Below are 21,538 nucleotides of genomic sequence, written 5' to 3' on the forward strand. Positions count from 1 at the left end.
ACTGAAAAATCTAACATTAACATAAAAATTAGAAAAATTAAACAAATATTGAAAACAGAAAAATCGGAAAATCTGAAATTTAAACAAGTGGAAAATCAAAATATAGAAAAATTGAAAAATCGAGAAACTGAAATATCAAAAAATCGAAAAAGCAGAAAATCCAGAAACCGAAAAAGTGAAAATTCGAGTAATCGAAAAGTCGAAATATCGAAAAATTGGAAAATCGAAAAATTGAAGAGTCTAAAAACTGAAAAATCACAAAATCAAAGCATCAAAAATTGAAAAATCAAAAAACTGGAAAATCGGGAAATCGAAAAATTCAAAAATTTAAAAACCGAAAATTTTAAAAATAAGAGTCAAAAAACTAAAATATGGATAAAGAAAAAAAATGCCAAAACTGAAATGGCGAAAAATTGGGAAATCGAAAAACTGGAGAACTGAAAAATGGAAAAATCTAAAATTTAAAAAAGTGAAAAACTAAAATATAAAAAAAATTGAAGACTTGAAAAATTGAAAAATCGATAAATTGAAATATCAAACAATTGAAAAAACAGAAAATTCAGAAACCGAAAAAGTGGAAAATTGAGAAAATGGAAAGTAAAAAAATTGGAAAATCGAAAAATTCAAGAATTTAAAAACTGAAAAATCACAAAACTAAATAAAAAAATTGAGAAATCTAAACATTGGTAAATCAAAAAACCGGAAAATCGAGAAATCGAAAAATTCGAACTTTAAAAAATCGAAAACTTTAAAAATTGGAAAATTGAAGAGTCAAAAAAGTAAAAAATGGATAAAGTAAAAAATTCCAAAACTGAAATGACGAAAATTAGGGAAATCGAAAAACTGAAGAACTGAAAAATCGAAAAATCTAAAATTTAAAAAAGTGAAAAATTAAAATATAGAAAAATTGAAGACTTGAAAAATTGAAAAATCGATAAATTAAAATATCAAAAAATCGAAAAAGCAGAAAATTCAGAAACCGAAAAAGTGAAAAATTGAGAAATCGAAAAGTCGAAACATCGAAAAATTGAAAAATCACAAAACTAAATCAAAAAATTGAGAAATCGAAAAATTGGAACATCAAAAAACCGGAAAATCGGGAAATTGAAAAATACAAAATTTTAAAAATCGAAAATTTTAAAAATTGGAAAATTGGGGAGTCAAAAAACTAAAAAATGAATAAAGTGAAAAATTCAAAAACTGAAATGACGAAAAACTGAGAAATCGAAAAACTGAAGAACTGAAAAATCGAAAAATCTAAAATTTAAAACAGTGAAAAATTAAAATATAGAAAAATTTATGATTTGAAAAATTGAAAAATCGATAAATTGAAATATCAAAAGATCGAAAAAGCGGAAAATTTAAAAACCGAAAAAGTGAAAAATTGAGAAAATGAAAAGTCGAAAAATTGAAGAATCTAAAAACTGAAAAATCACAAAACTAAATCCAAAATTGAGAAATCTAAACATTGGAAAATCATAAAACCGGAAAATCGAGAAATCGAATAAATCAAACTTGAAAAAATCGAAAATTTTAAAAATTGAAAAATTGAGGATTCAAAAAACTAAAAAATGGATAAAGTACAAAATTCCAAAACAAAAATGACGAAAAATTGGGAAATCGAAAAATTCTAGAATCAAAAAATTGCAAAATCACAAAACTAAAACATCAAAAATTGAGAAATCTAAAAATTGGAACATCAAAAAACCGATAAATCGGGAAATCGAAAAATTCAAAACTTTAAAAATTCAAAATCTTAAAAATTGGAAAATTGAGGAGTCAAAAAACTAAAAAATTGATAAAGCAAAAAATTCAAAAACTCAAATGACGAAAAATTGAGAAATCAAAAAATGAAGAATTGAAAAATCGAAAAATCTAAAATTTAAAAAAGTGAAAAACTAAAATATAGAAAAATTTAAGACTTGAAAAATTGAAAAATCGATAAATTGAAATATCAAAAGATCAAAAAATCGGAAAATTCAGAAACCGAAAAAGTGGAAAATTGAGAAATCGAAAAGTCGGAATACCGAAAAACTGTAAAATCGAAAAATTGAACAATCTAAAAACTGAAAAATCACAAAACTAATTCAAAAAATTGAGAAACCTAAACATTGGAAAATCAAAAACCGGAAAATCGAGAAATCAAAAAATGGATAAAGTAAAAAATTCTACAACAAAAATGATGAAAAATTGAGAAATGGAAAAACTGAAGAACTGAAAAATCGAAAAATCGATTGTAGATTTTCAAATTTTTCAATTTTTTTTAATGTTTTATACTTCGATATTTCGATTTTCAGTTGTTTGATATTTCAATTTTTCGACTTTTGAATTTTTCGGTTTCTTGACATCTTTGTTTTTCGATTTTTTAATTTTAAAAGTTTTTAAATTTCTCGATTTTTCCAGTTTTGGATTTTTCAAGTTTTGGATAATTTTTTTCTCAGCGTTAATATCACACAATGTATCGAAAATAAACACAAAAATTTGTCACTAAAAACATTTAAAAATCCATACAAAGTAGAAGACAATGTTTCCAAAACATAAAAATAACTACATTTTCCCGAAAAAAATCCATGGATTATTTCTCAGCTAAAGAAAAAAATAGTTGTACGTCAAATACGAGTAAAATATGTGATATTATATTTTCAAATAACACCATCTAAATATGTACCAAAAATGTTCACTTATTCGTTGTAAAATCAGACCAAACGGCTATTTCAGTTCAGACCGGTGTCGGTGTCGGTGTCGGTGTCGAACTCGACATCCTATTCCGGCGCGCGTCGTATACGTGTACAAAAAAAAAGGAAAATGTTGTGTAATAATTAATTAGTCTTACTTTTATGTGGATTGTAAATCTAGTTAGATACAACAGTAGTTATCTAGGAAACGAAAGAATATAATAAATAAGACATATTTTGAAAATAAAGACATTTTGAAAACCTATGACTTTCAATATAATACACAATACTACACTCACTGCAAACAGAACACTTAATCATATTGTTGACTGCACAACATCTTGACTACTCTATACATTACTACTATTATAGTGCAGTTTAAATTTTATTGTGCTAACCTATTAATTTGCATAGCTGACCCTACTGGTACGCTCGCAAAAAATCTACCCCGGAATCAAATTACAGATCTCGCACTAAGCCAACAGCAGGAGTCTCATAATGTTGAATGCAAATTTGATGGTTTGCTGGTCGGGCGTACGGTGAAGTGGATAACCCATTCATGCAAATGACTGTACCAAATAGTGCCGAATCCATTTAATTTAATGGGTCAAGCATAATCGCGTGTGCATTTCCTACAATAATTGATAACTATCGCAGCAATTCGACGCAACGCCAACGTCACAACAGGTTTGCGCGAAATTTTGTATATTTATTTTGCAAAACGCACGAGCACTTAACGTGATTTACCGCATAGTAATGAGAGCTACAGTGAAAGACATTGTACATCAAAAACAAGCTGATGGCTGGTCATAATCATTTCCGCTTAGAAAACCCCTTGGATCCATCTTTATCGCTGTTTTTGCTCGGACTGGTGGGTTTAGCTCAGATCCGGTTAATTTTCTCAAGCGAAGGGCGAAAAAGTTGGGTTTAATTAAAGTTCGAATATTGCTGGTGGTATTCATTTTGTAAAGTAGTGGAGTTATTTCGGCGCGGCTTAAGTAAGAAATTGGGGGATTATTGAGGGTGATTTTTATGTGTGTGAAGCGCCGACTGTGCGGGATTTTATTATTCACGTCCATTGACCTTAGATAAATTGTTTAAGTGCTAAATTACGTTAACATTTCTAGGAAGCTATTTTGAAGCCGTTAGTGTCTCGTTGGATGGTAATCTGATTGAGCAAGATTTGACGTGGTTATGAGTGATCGGAGTGCTTTATGGGGCGTTGCAGCTGAAGGATGTTGATTTAAGTAAGAAATATTGCAATTAGATTGCGTAAATTGCGACAGGGGCCGAAAGTTACAGTAAAATGGCCATTCTTGACATCCCATCGCAGCTTTTTTTTGTTTTAATATAATTTTTCGGAATTTAATCCCTTCCAAAAGCTTGATGACGTCATCTCAAAACTCATTTAATTGTGTTTGGTCAAAGATGGCAATGGAATTTTCCCGTCTCGTTGAAAACAACTTACTTAGTTGAAAACAATCGGTCCAAAGAATTTATACAGTACTTCCCTCATATTCTGAACGGTGACCTGATGCTTGTCAAGTCAGATTCCTTTGGTGATAATTTTTATCAAATTAACTGATTCTTAGTTTTTTTTTTACAAATTAGATAAAAAACCTACGTATAAAATAATTAAAAACAGATGATACATTATTATAAAAATTTTAGGTGTTATAAAACTAACCTGCAAAAAAAAGAACGCTTATATTGAGAGCGCAGCGAGCACGTTGCGGTTTTATTAAATATAATTCACTGCTGTCCCTGAGAATCTGAATTATTAACAAAAAAATTTGAAAATGAAAAATCGGAAAATCCAAAAATCGAAAAATCAAATAACTGAAGAATTATAAAATCGAGAAATCGATAAACCGAAAAGAAAAAAAATTGAAAATTTGAATATAGCAATTTCGAAAAACTGGAATATTAAAAAATAGAGAAATAAAAAAATCGAAAAGTAAAAAAAAAAATTAAAATTGCAATATCGAAAAATCGAGATATAGAAATTCAAAAAAATGGAAAAATCGAAAATTTTCCAAAAAGTGTAAAAATCCAAAAATTAAGAATGAAAAAACTGAAAAATCGAAAAGTAGAAAAAATCGAAAATTCGAATATTGAAAAATCGAAAAGTACAAATATTTAAAAATTAAAAAGCCAAAGAATGGAAAAACTGAAAATCGAAATTTCGAAGAATCAAAAATGGAAAAAATCGAAGATTGAAAAATCGAAAATCGAGGAATCTATAAAGCGAAAAGAAAAAGTGGAAATTGCAATATCGAAAAATCCAGAATTCAGAAAATCGAAAACTCGAGAAATAAAAAAATCGAGAGGTAAAAAAAATTAAAAATGAAAAACCTGAAGAATGGAAAATCAAAAAACCGGAAAATCGGGAAATCGAAAAATTAAAACTTTCAAAATTCGAAAATTTTGAAAATTGAAAAATTGAGGATTCGAAAAACTAAAAATGGATAAAGTAAAAAATTCCAAAACTGAAATGACGAAAGATTGGGAAATCGAAAAACTGAAGAACTGAAAAATAAAAAAATCTAAAATTTAAAAGAGTGAAAAATTTAAGACTTGAAAAATTTAAAAATCGAGAAACTGAAATATCAAAAAATCGAAAAATTAGAAAATCCAGAAACCGAAAAAGTGAAGAATCGGGAAATCGAAAAGCGAAATATCGAAACATAAAATAATTAAAAAAAAAATTATACAATATTTTTTTAAATTTTAGATGTTATTAAAACTAACCTGCAAAAAAAAAGAACGCTTAGATTGAGAGCGCAGCGAGCACGTTACGGTTTTATTAAATTAAATGCACTGCTGTCCCTGAGAATCTGAATTATTAACAAAAAAATTGAGAATGAAAAATCGGAAAATCCAAAAATCGAAAATTTCAAAAATTTTGAAATCGATAAACCGAAAAAAAAACAATTGAAAATTTGAATATGGAAAATTCGAAAAACTGGAATATTAAAAAATAGAGAAATAAAAAAATCGAGAAGTAAAAAAAATTAAAATTGCAATATCGAAAAATCGAGAAATAGAAATTCAAAAAACAGAAAAATCGAAAATAGAAAAGTCGAAAGTCGAAAAATCTAAAAATCAGAAACTGAAATATCAAACACCGAAAACAGAAAAATGAAAAATTTTCAAAAAGTGTAAAAATCCAAAAATCAAGAATGAAAAAACTGAAAAATCGAAAAGCAAAAAAAATCGAAAGTTCGAATACTGAAATCGAAAAGTACATATATTTAAAAATTAAAAATCTAAAGAATGGAAAAACTGAAGATCGTAATTTCGAAGAACCAAAAATGTAAAAAATCGAAGATTGAAAAATCGAGGAATCTATAAAGCGAAAAGAAAAATTGGAAATTGCAATATCGAAAAATCGAAGAATGCAGATTCGAAAAAAAGAAAAATCGAAAATTCGATGAATCAAATATGCGAAAAAATTACAATCCGGAAAATGGACTATCAAAAAATTCAAACATCGAAAATCGAAAAATTGAAAAAATAAAAAAAATCTTCCAGAAAGTCGAGAAATCGAAAATGGAAAAATGAAAAAAATCGAAAAATTTAAAATTCAAAAAATTCGAATACCGAGGAAGCGAAAATTTCGAAAATCAAAAAATTGAAAAATCAGAAAGACGAAAAATCGAGACGTAAAAAAATTAAAAAAGAAAAACCTGGATAATGGAAAAACTGAATAATCGAAAAGTTAAACCGTAAAATTCAAATACCCAAAGATAGGAATGTCGAAAAATCGAAACTCGAAAAATCAAAATTAAAAAAATAAAAAAAAACAAAAACAGAAAATTAAAAAAATCGAAAAACCTAAAATTCGAAAAATCGGAATACCGAAAAATGGAAAATTCCAAAAATCGAAAATCGAAAAATTGAAAATTAAAAAAATCGAAAATTAAAAAATCGAAAATCGATAGATTTATAAAGCGAAAAGAAATATAAATTCAAAAAATAGAAAAAACGAAAATTCTAAAATCTAAAAATCGGAAAACTGAAATATCAAATCTTCGAAAAATGAAAAACCGGAATAGAAAATTGAAAAATTATCCAAAAAGTGTAAAAATCCAAAAATCAAGAATGAAAAAACTGAAAAATCGAAAAGTAAAAAAAATCGAAAATTCGAATATTGAAAACTCGAAAAATTAAAAATTGGAACATCGTGAAACCGTAAAACCGAAAAGTAAGGTAAGTAAATTTAATTCGAAATTCAAAAAATCGAAAGGTAAAAAAATTAAAAATTGAAAACCTGAAAAATGGAAAAACTGAAACATCGAAAAGTTACACCATTAAAATTCAAATACCCAAAGATAGGAATGTCGAAAAATCGAAAATTCGAAATCAAAATTAAAAAAATAAAAAAACCAAAAATAGAAAAATAAAAAATCGAAAAACCTAAAATTCGAAAAATCGGAATACCGAAAAATGGAAAATTCCAAAAATCGAAAATCGAGAAACTGAAAATTCAAAAAATCGAAAATTGAAAAATCGAAAATCGAAAAATTTATGAAGCGAAAAGAAATACAAATTCAAAAAATAGAAAAAACGAAAATTCTAAAATCTAAAAATCGGAAAACTGAAATATCAAAACTTTGAAAAATGAAAAACCGGAATAGAGAAATGAAAAATTTTCCAAAAAGTGTAAAAATCCAAAAATCAAGAATGAAAAAACTGAAAAATCGAGACGTAAAAAAAATTCAGAAAGAAAAACCTGGATAATGGAAAAACTGAAAAATCTAAAAGTTAAACCATAAAAATTCAAATATAAAAAAAAAACAAAAATAGAAAAACAAAAATAGCGAAAAACATAAAACTCCAATAAACGGAACACCGAAAAATGGCAAATTCTAAAAATCGAAAATCGAAAAACTGAAAATTCAAAAAATCGAAAAGTGAAAAAAAATCGAAAATTCGAATATTGAAAAATCGAAAAATTAAATAATTGTAACATCGGGAAATCCTAAAACCGAAAAGTAAGCAAATTTTAAATTGTTCCAATGTGAATAAATCGAAAATTGATATTCGAAAGATTGAAAACTACAAAAATCGAAAAATAGAAAATTGGAAAAATCGGAATTTAAAAAATTAAAAAATTTAAAATCGAAAATGGAAACATTAAAAATTCTAAAAATCGAAATTCGAAAAAATAAAAAAATCTCCCAGAAAAGAAAAAACGGAAAATAATTGTATTGTTATTGAAAAATCGACAACTTGGGAATTCAAAAAGTAGAAGTAAAAAAGTTTAAAAATCGAAAAACTGAAAAATCGGAAAATAAAAAACTGAAGTCTCAAATATCGAAAAATCAAAAACTTGAAAATTGGGCAATATTTCAAAAATTAAAAACCAAAAAATCGAACAAATCTACAAATCTTCCAAAACAAAAAATCAAAAAACAGAAAATTCGAAAAATCGGAATTTGAAAAATGAAAAAAACCAAATTCGAGAAACGAAAAATTGAAAAATCGAAAATTCAAAGAAATAGAAAAATCTCCCAGAAAGTCAAGAAATCGAAAAACTGCAAAATCGGAACAACGAAAAAACGAAAAGGGGATTGAAAATTCGCATGTCGAAAAATCGAGAACTTGAGAAATCAAAAAAATCGAAGTAAAAAAATTTAGAAATCGAAAAACTGAAAAATTGAAAAACAGAAAAATGCGAAAGTAAAAAAACTGAAGACTCAAATGGAGAAAAATCGGAGAATCGAAAATTCGATTAATTAAGTATTCGAGAAAATGAAAATTCGGAAAACTGACAATCAAACTTTCCAAAAATCGAAAATTAGAAAAAGTGAGAAAATAAAAAAGTCTACCAGAAAGTCGAGAAATCGAAGAGTTGCAAAATTAGAAAAATGAAAAAACGCAAGGAAAAAAATAAAAAAAGAAAAGTAAAAAAGATTAAATCTCCAATATCGAAAAATCGGAAATTTGAAAATTGAGAAATCGAAAATGGAAAAAAGGAAAATTTAAAATTCAAAAATTTCAAAAATCGAAAATTAAAAAATTAAAAAATCGGAACAAACGAAAAATCGGAAAGTAAAAAGTTTGAAAAACCAGATGTCGAAAAATCCAAAATTCAAAAAAACGAAGACTCGAGAAATTAAAAATCGAGAAGTAAAAAAAATTAAAAATAGAAAACTTGGAAAATCCAAAAGTTAAACAATTTAAGTCTAAAAGCTAAAAAATATAAAATCTAAAATTCGGAGAAAAATAGGAAAGTCGAAAAATCGATATTAGAAAAATGGAAAAACCAAAAATCGAAAAACCTAAAATTCGAAAAATCGGAACAGCGAAAAATGGAAAATACCAAAAATGGAAAATCGATAAATTGAAAAAAATAAAAAAATCATCCGAAAACTCGAGAAATAAAAAAAAATGAAAAATCGGGTAAACGAAAAATGGGAGAGTAAAAAGATTGATAGTTTGAAAAGCGATATATCGAAAACTCGATAAATTAAAGAATCGAAAATTAAAAACATTTAAAAATTAAAAATCTAAAGAATGGAAAAACTGAAAATCGAAAAACGAAAATTTGAAAAATTAAAATTTTAATCTGAAGGATGGAAAAATTAAAAAAACGAGAATTCGAACAACCAAAAATCCAAAAAATCGAAGATTGAAAAATCGAGAATCGAGGAATCTATAAAGCAAAAAGAAAAACTGCAAATTCAAATATCGAAAAATCGAAAAATGCAGATTCGAAAAATAGAAATCGAAAAGTGGCAAAATCGGGAAAATGAGATTACGGAAAGTAAATAGATTGAAAATTCGGATATAGAAAAATCGAAAACTTGAGAAATCAAAAAATCGAAACGTAAAAAATAAAAAAATCGAAAAACTGAAAACTCCAGTATCGAAAAATCGGAAAACGGAAATTCGAAAATCGAGAAATCGAAAATGAAAAAAAAAAATCAAAAAATTTCCAATTAAAAAAATCGAAATATCGAAAAAGCCAAAATTTCGAACATCGAAAGTCAAAGAAAGAAAATGATAAATCAGAAAAATGAAAAATCGGGAAGTAAAAAGATTGTAAAATCGGATATCGAAAAATCCAAATTTTAAAAAATCGAAAACTCGAGAAATTCAAAAATCGAGAGGTAAAAAAGAATAAAAAAATGGAAAACCTGAAAAATAGAAAAACTGAAACATCGAAAAGTTAAACCATTAAAATTCGAATACCGAAAAACTGAATCTGAGAAAAATCAAAAATCAAAAAATCAAAAAGTCAAAAAATTTGTCTAAAATCTGAAGAATATAAAATCGAAAAATCGGAAACCGAAAAATATGAAAGTCGAAAAATTGATAATTCCAAAAATCGGAATGCAGAAACATGGAAATTTCCAAAACTCGAAAATCGAAAAAATGAAAAAATAAAAAAATCATGCGTAAACGCGAAAAATAAAAAAATTGAAAAATTGGCTAAACGACAAATCGGGAAGTAAAAAGATTGATAGTTTGAAAATCAATATATCGTAAACTGAAAACTCCAATACTGAAAATCCGAAAATCGAGAATTCGAAAATGGAAAAATGAAAAAAATTGAAAAATTTAAAATTCAAAAAATCGGAAAATCGTAGAAAATTTTGAAAATCAAAAAATTGAAAAATAGGAGAAACGAAAAATCAGGAAGTAGAAACATTGAAAAATCGGATATCGAAAAATCCAGAATTCAAAAAATCCAAAACCCGAGAAATTAAAAAATCGAGAGGTAAAAAAAAATCAAAATGAAAAACATGATTAATGCAAAAACTGAAAAATCGAAAAGTTAATCTATTAAAATTTGAATACCGACAGATACAGATGGGAATGTCAAAAAAAAGAAAATTAGAAAAAAAACAGAAAATAAAAAAATCAGAAGAATAGAAAAATTCAAAAATCAACATCGAAAATCGAGAATTCTATAAAGCGAAAAGAAAAATTGATAGTTCCAATATCAAAAAATCGAAAAATGGAAATTCGTAAAATAGAAAAATCAAAAATGGAAAAATGAAAAAATCGAAAAATTTAAAATAAAAAAAACAGAATATCAAACAGCGAAAAACCAAAAGTTCAAAAAAATCGAAAATTGAAAAATCGAGAATCGAGGAATCTATAAAGCGGAAGAAAAATTGGAAATTCCACTATGGAAAAATCGAAAAATGCAGATTCCAAAAATTGAAAAATCGAAAATTCGATAGATCAAACATTGAAAAAAAATGAAAATTTTACAGAAAGTCGAGAAATTGAAAAGTTGCAAAATCGGAAAAAGAAAAAACGGAAAGTAAATAGATTGAAAATTCGGATGTAGAAAAATCGAAAACTTGAGAAATTAAAACATCGAAAGGTAAAAAAATTTAAAAATCGTAAAATTGAAGAATGAAAAAATTGGAAAGCAAAAAAAAATAAAAATTCCAGTATCAAAAATTCGAAAATCGAGAAATCGAAAATGGAATAATGAAAAAATCAGAATATCGAAAAAGCGAAAATTTTGAAAATCAAAAATTTGAAAAATCAGAAAAATGGAAAATCGGAAAGTAAAAACATTGAATAATCGGATATCGAAAAATCCAGAATTCAAAAAATCCAAACCTCGAGAAATTAAAAAATCGATAGGAAAAAAACCTAAAAATGAAAAGCCTGAAGATTGGAAAAACTGAAAAACCGAAAAGTGAATCCTTTCAAATTCGAATACCGACAGATGGGACTGTCGAAAAATGGAAAATTCGAAAAATCAAAATTAGAAAAATCAAAAAATCGAAAATCGAAAAAAATTGATAATTAAAATTAAAAAACCAAAATTCTAAAAGTTGAAAATCAAAAATTCGAACTAACAACGTCCTATTTAACTAATAGGCTACAGTATGTTAAAATTAATGATATATCTTCGTTTAGGTACCAGTCATAAAAGTATATGGTGTTTCGCAGGGAGCCGGTGCTTGTTTTTCTACAATATTAACGATCTACCGATATATACATCATTTCATGATTCTTCTGAAGTAGACTTATAGTAAGCAAACAAATTTTTACATTCTTGCTGTCGTTACAGTAGAAAAAAGCTACAACATGATTCTCCAGCAATCAGTTAAGCTTAAAGGAAATCAAATCTTAAAAGATAAAAGAGATCTAATACCAGCGTTGACTCGCACGGTCAATTTGTTAAATGTTTAGTTATTTTATAGATGCTGATTTATCTTGGAATAAACATGGTGATTAGGTGGCAGAAACAGTAGACAGAAACACATATTTTCTTAGAAATTCATCCAATAATATATCTTCAAATATTTTTAAAACAACATATTTTGTCTGATCCTGCGTCAAATTTATTAATATTCTCCCAACTAACCACAAAACGTTCTTATATTACTTAAAATGTTCAAAAAATTGTTGTCAAATTTTCATCGTGCTTGTTTTACCCTGCCGAATGTCAGTTACACCCATCTGTTCAGGATCCCACGGTTTATTTTTTCTTTTCATATAATTTACTACAGATACTCGTAGTGACTGAAGTGTTTGAATTATTTGGCTGTTTCCTTTTACCTTCATGTCCCAGTTATTTTTTGACTAGTTGGCGCGTTCTTTGTTCTCAAATCAGCTTGTTTGAAGTTCGTTATTTTCGCTTTTCCGCCAGTTACAAAAAAAAAAAACGTAAAAAATAATTAGAAGAAGAATTGCTATGGGTGAACCACGCTGCCACATTATCCCCAATAAAATTTTATAAGCCGAAAACACAAACGAAAGGCTTTTAGTGTACAGTTATTTAATTTTCTCAAATCGGTGGTTTGCCGAAGTTAAAGCGTCTTGTAGAAACCGCTTAAAATATGCAAATTAAATGGCGGCTAAATATAGAAACTTCAACCACTCCAGAAATATTTTGGAATGAATAAAAGCCTCGTTATCAGATTAAAATTTTGCAATTCATGGTAAGCCGAAGAGGTCCCGAATATTTATATAGCTTTGATCCTGTTTGTGGGGAGAACTTACGGAAATGCAAATGCGCCAAATTTAATTGAAATTTTCACTAGTCTCGAGAAGTTTTCTTTAAAAATTAATAAATCGCATCGAATAAATTCGTTCACGCAAGAGAAATGAAATAAATTTATTTCCGCGCGTTCCAAAATTAGCCCCCGCAATTTAGAGAAAAAAGCACGGAACTTAACAAATCTAGATCATTAGTGATGGATCTATTCAAACGCGTTGCGAAGATTACAGGGGTGAAATTCCTGAACTTAGTCTTGGTGGAAGGAATGATGGATTGAGCTTGCCAGTCAGCGAGAGCTTAATATAGAAAATGGACTAACTATTCTTATATCTGGAATAGCGACATAATAATCGATGGTCTGCGTAATTAAGCTGATAATTGCTTTCGTCTGCCGCACCCACAAGAAGGCTTGCTTTATGAACTAGTTAAAGGAATGCAAATATGGGTTTCAGTGGCGACCGGAAGCCACCCAACCCGGAAATTTGTCTATCTGATACTTAGTTAAGTCTGAAGTGAACTTTCAAACAAATAGCGACCTCGTTTTTCATTACAAGTAGATGTTTAGTTTTTTTTTGTAGTAAAATTTCCATACTATTAAACTAAGTTTGGAACTTGCATCGGAAAATCCAGTCTAGGTCCTTTTTTAATCACAGTTCCATTAGCAACGTGATAAATGAAGTCCACCCGTCGTCGCTACAACGTGGCTTGAACTCAAACATTACCAAAGAGTGCACTCTAAATACAAACAAGAAAGTACGGCTCTACGATTTAAATTAAAAGTTTTTATAAAAAGTTGAAGAGTGGGATGATGATTAATAACAATTTTTTGTTAGAGGCAATGTCATCTCTACTTGTAATAGCTCGCTTAAAAGAGGAATTAGTTTAAAACACGTCAACGTCACCCATATTACATCAACATTGTCGTATAAATAATCCGAGAAAAATTCAATTTACGATGAAATGAGGAGAAAACTGGGAGACTGCTGTCAACGTAACTTTAATAAAAAGCTAAAAAATTATTTACGATGAGTCATCTAACTTTTCCTTCTTAAAGGGCAAACAAAAGGGGAATTAGTCTCCGAGTGAGGGTCTCATTACGAGAGAAAAACTTTAGTGGTGGTTGTAAGATAAAGTTATTTTTTACATAGATTAAACATTCATAAATATATAAAGTTGGCAGTTCGATCTTTCAGTTTTTTAGTTTCCTCAATTTACAGTTTTTTGATCTTGAAACTTTTCGAGTATCGGGTTTATCAACATTTTAATTTTTCGCTTCAGTTTTTCTGTTCGGAATTTCCTTATTTTAATTTTTCATTTCTTCAGATTTTTGATTTGGTAATGTCTCAATTTTCAGTTGTTCGAATTTTCAATTTTTTTTGTCGTTTTTCGAATTTCTCAGGCTCTTAATATTCATTTTTCATTTCTTCAATTTTTCGATTTTTCCACTTTTGAAAGTTTCGATTTTTCAGCTTTTTGTCTCTCCAATTTGTAATTTTTTGATCTTGCAGTTTTTGGCTTTTTTTATTTGGAATTTTCTTATTTTAGTTTTCTTTTCTTCAGTGTTTTTTCATTTCTCGATTTTCGATTATTCGATTTTTCACTTTTACAAATTTTGGATCTGTCAGTTCATTGTTTTTTTTTGTTTCAATTTGAAATTTTCTGATCTTGCAATTGTTCAACATTTCGGTTTTTCTATTTGGAATTTTCCCATTTTAATTCTTCATTTTCTGTGTTTTGATTTTTTAGTTTCTCGATTTCAATTTTTGACTATTCAGTTTTTCAGATTTTAGATTTTTTGAGTTATTATATTTTCGGTTTTTCGAACTGCGATTTCACAAATTTTTAGTTTTCAGTTTTCATTCTTTAATTTTTGGACATCAATCTTGCAACTTTTACATAATTTTTAGTTTTCTACTTTCATTTTGCAATTTTTCGAGTTTTCACTTTTCAAAATAGTTAATTTTTCCAATTTTCAACTTTCGAAAAATCTAAACTTCCAGTCTTTTATTTCTTCAATTTGTAATTTTTTGATCTCGCAATTTTTCGGATTTTCAGTTTATGCAAATTTCAAATTTTCAGCTCAATTTTTCTATTTGAAATTTTCCCATTTTAATTTTTTATTTTCTCAGTGTTTTGATTTTAAGTTTCTTGATTTTAAGTTATTCGAATTTTAAATTTTTCAAATTTTATCTCTTATTGTTTTTCGAATTTTTTGATTTGAAATTTCTCAAGTTCTTAATTTGTATTTTTCATTTCTTCAAATTTTCGACTTTTCAATTTTCGAAAGTTTGCATTTTTCAGTTTTTTATTTCTTCAATTTGCAATTTTTTGATCTTGCAGTTTTTCGTTTTTTCAGTTTATCAACATTTCAATTTTTCACTTCAGTTTTTCTATTTGGAATTTTCCTATTTTAATTTTACTTTTCTTTAATTCTTAGATTTTTCCTTTCCCGGTTTTCGATTATTCGATTTTTTCAATTTCTCAAGTTTTTGATCTTCATTTTTTATTCCTTTAATTTTTGGGTTTCAATCTTTCAACTTTTAAAATCATCGATTTTCCGACTTTCGAAAGTTTCGATTTTTGAATTTTGTTTCAATTTGCAATTTTTTGAGGTTGCAATTTTTCAACCTTTCAGTTTTTCTATTTGGAATTTTTCCATTTTAATTCTTCATTTTCTCAGTGTTCTGATTTTTTGGTTTCTCGATTTTCAATTTTTCAGATTTTAGATTTTTCAGTTTATTATTTTTTCAATTTTTGGATATGCGATTTCACAAGTTTTTAATGTTCTTTTTCATTCTTTAGTTTATGGATATCAATCTTTCAACTTTTACTTAATTATTCGATTTTTTCAATTTCTCAAGTTTTTAATTTTCGTTTTTTATTTCTTCAATTTTTGGGTTTCAATCTTTCAACTTTTAAAATCTTCGATTTTCCGACTTTCGAAAGTTTCGATTTTTCCATTTTGTTTCAATCTGGAAATTTTTAAGGTTGCAATTTTTCAAAATTTTAGTTTTTCTGTTTGGAATTTTTCCATTTTAATTCTTCATTTTCTCAGTGTTCTGATTTTTTGGTTTCTCGATTTTCAGTTTTTCAGATTTTAGATTTTTCGGTTTATTATTTTTTTAATTTTCCGATATGCGATTTCACAAATTTTTAATTGTCATTTTTCATTCTTTAGTTTTTGGATACCAATCTTCCAACTTTTACTTAATTTTTACTTTTAATTTTTTTTTCAATTTTTCGACTTTCATTTTTGACTTTTTTCAAATTTGCGATTTGTCAGTTGATTGTTCTTTCAATTTCTAAAGTTTTTAATTTTCATTTTTCGTCTCTTCAATTTTTGGGTTTCAATCTTTCAACTTTTAAAATCTTCGATTTTTCAACTTTCGAAAGATTCGATTTTTCAATTTTGTTTCAATTTTTAATTTCCATTTCCCATTTCTTCCATTTTTGGATTTCAATTGTTGAAATTTTGGATTTTTTTCTTTTCGTTTTTGTCAATTTTCGACTTTCATTTTGCAATGTCGCGAGTCCCAAACTTTTCTTTTTCAACTTTTGAAAGTTTAGATTTTTTCGTTTTTTGTTTCACTTTGCAATTTTTTGATATTTTAATTTTTCAACATTTCAGTTTTTCTATTTGAAATTTTTCCATTTTAATTCTTCATTTGACTTCATTCATTTTTGGATCTTTATTGTTTATTTATTATTATTAATATTTTTTTTTGTTTTAATTGTAACAACATACCTTATTATTTTTTTTTCCTTTATTACTACTATTATTATTAAGTTCGCATATATTTGTATTTTTGTTCCCATAAGGACGTTAAATGTCTGTGGGAAAATAAACTACCATTATTATTATTATTATTATTATTAATCATTTCTCAAAGTTTCGATTTTTTAGTTTCTCGATTTGCAATTTTTCGACTTTTCAATTTTTCTGAATTTTTGGATTTTTCGGTTCATTTTTTTTTCAATTTTTTGATCTGCGATTTCACAGGTTTTTAATTTTCATTTTTCATTTTTTAGTTTTTGGATATCAATCTTTCAACTTTTACTGAATTTTTAGTTTTCATTCTTTTAATTTTTTCGCCTTTCATTTTGCAATTGTTGGAGTTTTCATTTTTCAAAATTTTTAATTTTTCCAATTTTCAACTTTCGAAAGATCGAAACTTCCAGTCTTTTATTTCTTCAATTTGTAATTTTTTGATCTTGCAAATTATGAGCTTCCAATTTTTCATTTCAGTTTTTCTATTTGGGATTTTCCCATTCTATCTTTTATTTTTTCAGTTTTTGGATTTTTTTAGTTTCTTGTTTTTCAATTTTTCAATTTTTCGATTTGCTATTTCTCAAGTTCTTAATTTCCATTTTCCATTTCTTCAATTTTTAGATTTCAATCGTTCAGATTTTAGATGTTTTTACTTTTCAAGTTATTTTCGAATTTCAACTTTCATTTTGCAATGTTTCCAGAATCAAATTTTTCGATTTTTCAACTTTCGAAAGTTTAGATCTTCCAGGTTTTTCTTTCAGTTTGCAATTTTTTAATCTTGCTATTTTTCGGGTTTCCAATTTTTCTACATTTCAGTTTTTGCCGCAATTTTTCTGTGTGGAATTTTCCAATTTTAATTTTTCATTTTCCCGTTTCTTTATTGTAAATTACTCTTTTTGCAATATTTGGATCTACCATTTCAAAAGTTTCTAATTTTCATTCTTTATTTTTCAATTTTTTTATTTTTCGCCTTCCAGATTTGGTTTCAGTACCTACGTAATCTTTTGATCTTGCACTTTTTCGGTTTTTCAATTCATCAATATTTGAATAATTTACTTCAATTTTTGCAATTTCGCATTTTTTATTTTCGTTTTTCATTTCTTCAATTTGTCGATTTTTGCGACTTTCGAAAGTTTCTATCTTTAAATTTTTTGTTTCTTCAATTTGCAGTTTTTCGGGTTTTCCACTTTTCAGCATTTCAATCTTCCTCTTTGGAATGTTCGTATTTTAATTTTTTTCGTTTTTCGATTTTCTCAATTTTTAAAATTTTAGATCTTTTTGTAACGTTTGTTCAATTTTTTTTTCAAGTTTTTAATTTTTTTCATTTTCCATTTCTTCAATTTTTGGATTTCATTCTTTGAACTTTCTTCTTTTCGTTTTCTTCAATTTTGCGACTTTCACTTTGGAATTTTACCAGTTTTAGATTTTTAAATTTCAATTTTTTGATTTTTCAACTTTCAAAAGTTTAGATCTTTCAGTTTTTTAGTTTCGTCAATTTGAAACTTTTTGATTTTGCAATTTTTCGCGTTTTCGATTTGTCAACATTTCAATTTTCGCTTCAGTTTTTCTGTTTGGAATTTTTCTATTTTAATTTTTCATATACATATATTCACGTTTTTGAATTGTTAGTTTCTCGATTTTCAGTTATTCGACTTTTCATTACTTCAAATTTTAGGTCTTTCTTATCGTTTTTTCAATTTTTTAATTCGTAATTTTTCAAGTTCTTAACTTTCATTTTTATTTTTTTTTATTATTTTATTTGGAATTTTCCTATTCTAATTTTTCTTTTTTTTTGTCTGTTGATTTTTCTTTTTTCAATTTTTCGATTTTTTAATTTTTCGAATTTTGTATTTGTCAGTTCATTATGGTTCCAATTTTTCAAGTTCTTAATTTTCATTTTTACTTCTTCAATTTTCGTTTCTTCACTTCTTCGACTTTCATTGTGCGATGTTTCGATTTTAAAATTCTTCGATTTCCCAAATTTCGAAAGTTTGGAAGTTTTTGTTTCAATTTACAATTTTTCAATATTTCAGTTTTATATCTGCAATTTTTCCATTTTAATTTTTCATTTTCTCGGTGTTTTAAGTTTTTAGTTACTTGATTTTCAATTTTTCGACGTTTCAAATTTTCAGATTTTACATTTTTTCAATTTTTAGATTTACAATTTCACAAGTTGTTAATTTTCATGTTTTTTCTTTAGTTTTTGGATTTTAATCTTTGACCTTTTAGATATTTTTTTTCCCGTTTTCATTTTGCAATTTTTCGAGTTTTCAATTTTCAAAATTTGTCATTTTTCCGTCTTTCAACTTTGTAAAGTTTCGATTCAGTCTTTTATGTCGTGAATTTGAAAATTTTTGATGTTGTAATTTATCGGGTTTTCATTTCAATTTCTCCATTTGGAATTTTTCCATTTTACTTGTTTTCAGTTTTTTGATTTTTTGGTTTTTCGGTTTTCAAATTTTAGATGTTTTTAATTACCATTTTCCATTTTTTTCAACTTTTAAATCATTCAGCTATTAATTTTTTTTTCTTTTCGTTTATTTCAATTTTCAGTTTCGAGTGCCAGATTTTTCAATTTTTCAACTTTCACAAGTTTAGATCATTCAGTTTTTTGTTTCCACTTTCAAATTTTTTATCTTGCAATTTTTCGGGTTTTCAATTTTTCAACATTTCAATTTCTCTCTTTGGAATTTTCCTATTTTAATTTTTATTTTTTTCATTCTTTTTGGTTTTTCGATTTTCAATTACTCGATTTCTCAATTTTTTAAATTTTAGATCTTTTTGTATTATTTTTTAAATTTTTTGCTCTAGTTTTTAATTTTCGTTTCTCATTTCTTCAATTTTTGGATTTCAATCTTTCAACTTTTAGATCCTTATTTTCTTTCCGTTTTTGTAAAGTTTTCGATTTGGATTCCTCGAGTTCTTCATTTTAATTTTTGATTTCTTTAATTTTCGGATTTCAGTCTTTCAACTTTTAAATACTACTTACTTTTCGTTCTCTTCACTTTTCGAAAATTTCGATCTTTCTATTTAAATTTTTTTGATGGTGCAATTTTTCGGGTTTTCAGGTTATCAACATTTCATTACTTCGCTTCAGTTTTTCTATTTGTAATTTTCCTGTTTTAATTTTTCTTTTTTAGTGTGTTCATTTTTCGTTTCCCGATTTTCAATTATTCGTTTTTTGACTTTTTCAAATTTTCGATCTGGCAGTTCATTGTTTTTTCAATTTCTTAAGTTCTTCATTTTCATTTTTCAATTCTTCGATTTTCCATCTTTCGGAAGTTTCAATTTCTGTTTTTTGTTTTAATTTGCAATTTTTTGATCTTGCAATTTTTCAAAATTTCCATTTTGTGTGGAATTTTCCCATTTTAATTTTTCGACTGTTCAATTTTTCGATTTGCAATTTTACAAGTTTTAATTTTCATTTCTTCAATTTTTGGATTTCAAAATTTCAATTTTTAAATACTTTTTACTTTTCGTTTTTCTATTTTTCGACTTTTATTTTAGAATTTTAACAATATTCAATTTTTCGATTTTTCAACTTTCGAAAGTTTCTATCTTTTAAGTTTTTTGTTCTTTCAATTTGCGATTTTTTGATTTACACTTTCTCGGATTTTTTTTGGCTTCTATTTTACCATTTAGAATTTCCCAATTTTAATTTTTTGGTTTTTCAGTTTTGATTTTTTAGTTTCTCGATTTTCTAATTTTAAATCTATCAGTTTGTTGTGTTCTCAATTTTTCGATTTGCAGTTTATCAAGGCCTCAATTTTCATTTTTCAATTTTTCGAAAAAATCACAAGTTTTTAATTTTCATTTCTCATTCTTATGTTTTTGGATTTCAATATTTCAACTTTTAGTTGATTTTTATTTTCGGTTCTTTACAATTTTTCGACTTTCATATTTCAATTTTCAAATTTTTTTATTTTTCCATCTTTCAACTTTCGAAAGTATATAGTCAGTCACGTGGTAGTTTAACGTCGTGTTAAAAATTTAATTGCAATTAAATATTTAATTGAGCTTCTGTAAAACCCATCTAAATAAACGAAGAGAAGAATTAATCGCCAATAAAATTTATTGATCTTCAAATTTAGTTGATTTTTAAACACTATTTACAATTTTTTCAACAAGTTCGTCGATTTTTTGAATTTGAAAAAAATATCAAAAATTCCAAAAGTTGTAATATTTTTGTATTTATAAATTTGGAAATGTTGATTTTGCAAACTTTTTTTACAAATATTTACTTCCTTATATGGATGAAACTTTTTCCATTTTTTTATGACGAAATATGTTTTACTTGTTGCTAAAAAAATGAAACAAAAACTTTGTGAAAAAACATTGACCTCATTTGTTTTATTCTTAGGTTACTCAGATTATTTATCAGTATACATTGTTAGCTAACCTTTTATACTATTGTGCAAGAAACTTTATCTTATCTTATACAATAAAAAAATTAATGCCGAAACCCGGGATTGAACCGGGGACCTTTAGATCTTCAGTCTAACGCTCTCCCAACTGAGCTATTTCGGCTGATGATACTACAACCATTCAAATAAAAAGCGACAAACAAACGTTTCCTCTCACAATAAATCACACCTGAATTGGAACGAGATTTTACAATTTTTTGATCTTGTAATTTTTCAGGTTTTCAATTTATCTACATTTCAATTTTTGGCTTTATTTTCTCTATTTTTAGAACTTTTAGTTATCCAATTTTTTAATTTTGCATTTTTTCAAGTTTTCGTTTTTTCAACATTTCAATTTTTCGCTTCCATTTTCTATCTCAAATTTTCCAATTTGTCGGTTTTTTGGTCGTAAAATTTCCCGATTTCAACTTTTCGATTTGCAATTTCCAAAGTTTTTAATTTTCATTTTTCATTTATTTAGTAATTTAATTTTTGATTATTGTTGTTTATATCTGGCTCGTTTTTCTTATTACCAATATTTAGTAATCCTAAACACACTTTAATAAAATAGTGGTGCAAACGTGAACAGTGAACGCTCACTAAACCTCGAACGACGCTTTGTTAAAAATTCATTTTTCAGGATTTATTCCCGTCGATCGCTCTTCGTCTATCCATTACATTTTTATTACCCGGGTTTTCACAAAATCCCGTT

General features: G+C 26.3%; 1 protein-coding gene and 1 non-coding gene across 7 annotated transcripts in view; one reads left to right on the forward strand and one right to left on the reverse strand.

Moving 5' to 3' along the window:
• LOC135128696 (RYamide receptor-like) overlaps positions 1-21,538 on the forward strand; it is a 347,224-nt gene that overhangs the window by 84,877 nt on the left and 240,809 nt on the right. For 3 of the 6 annotated variants that reach the window (XM_064055715.1, XM_064055719.1, XM_064055720.1), the window contains exon 2: positions 3,803-3,922. The exons of the other annotated variants lie outside the window; for them this stretch is intronic. The gene's annotated coding sequence lies outside the window, so the exon portion shown is untranslated. The remainder of the gene's footprint in view (positions 1-3,802; positions 3,923-21,538) is intronic. 6 annotated transcript variants of the gene reach the window in all.
• Trnaf-gaa (transfer RNA phenylalanine (anticodon GAA)) lies at positions 20,878-20,950 on the reverse strand. Its single transcript has one exon. It is a non-coding gene; the product is annotated as a tRNA-Phe (tRNA).

Source organism: Zophobas morio, unplaced genomic scaffold (genome assembly GCF_036711695.1).
Source record: "Zophobas morio isolate AGI-343-1 ecotype UQ-CSIRO unplaced genomic scaffold, CSIRO_AGI_Zmor_V1 ptg000014l, whole genome shotgun sequence".
Taxonomy (NCBI): Eukaryota; Metazoa; Arthropoda; class Insecta; order Coleoptera; family Tenebrionidae; genus Zophobas; species Zophobas morio.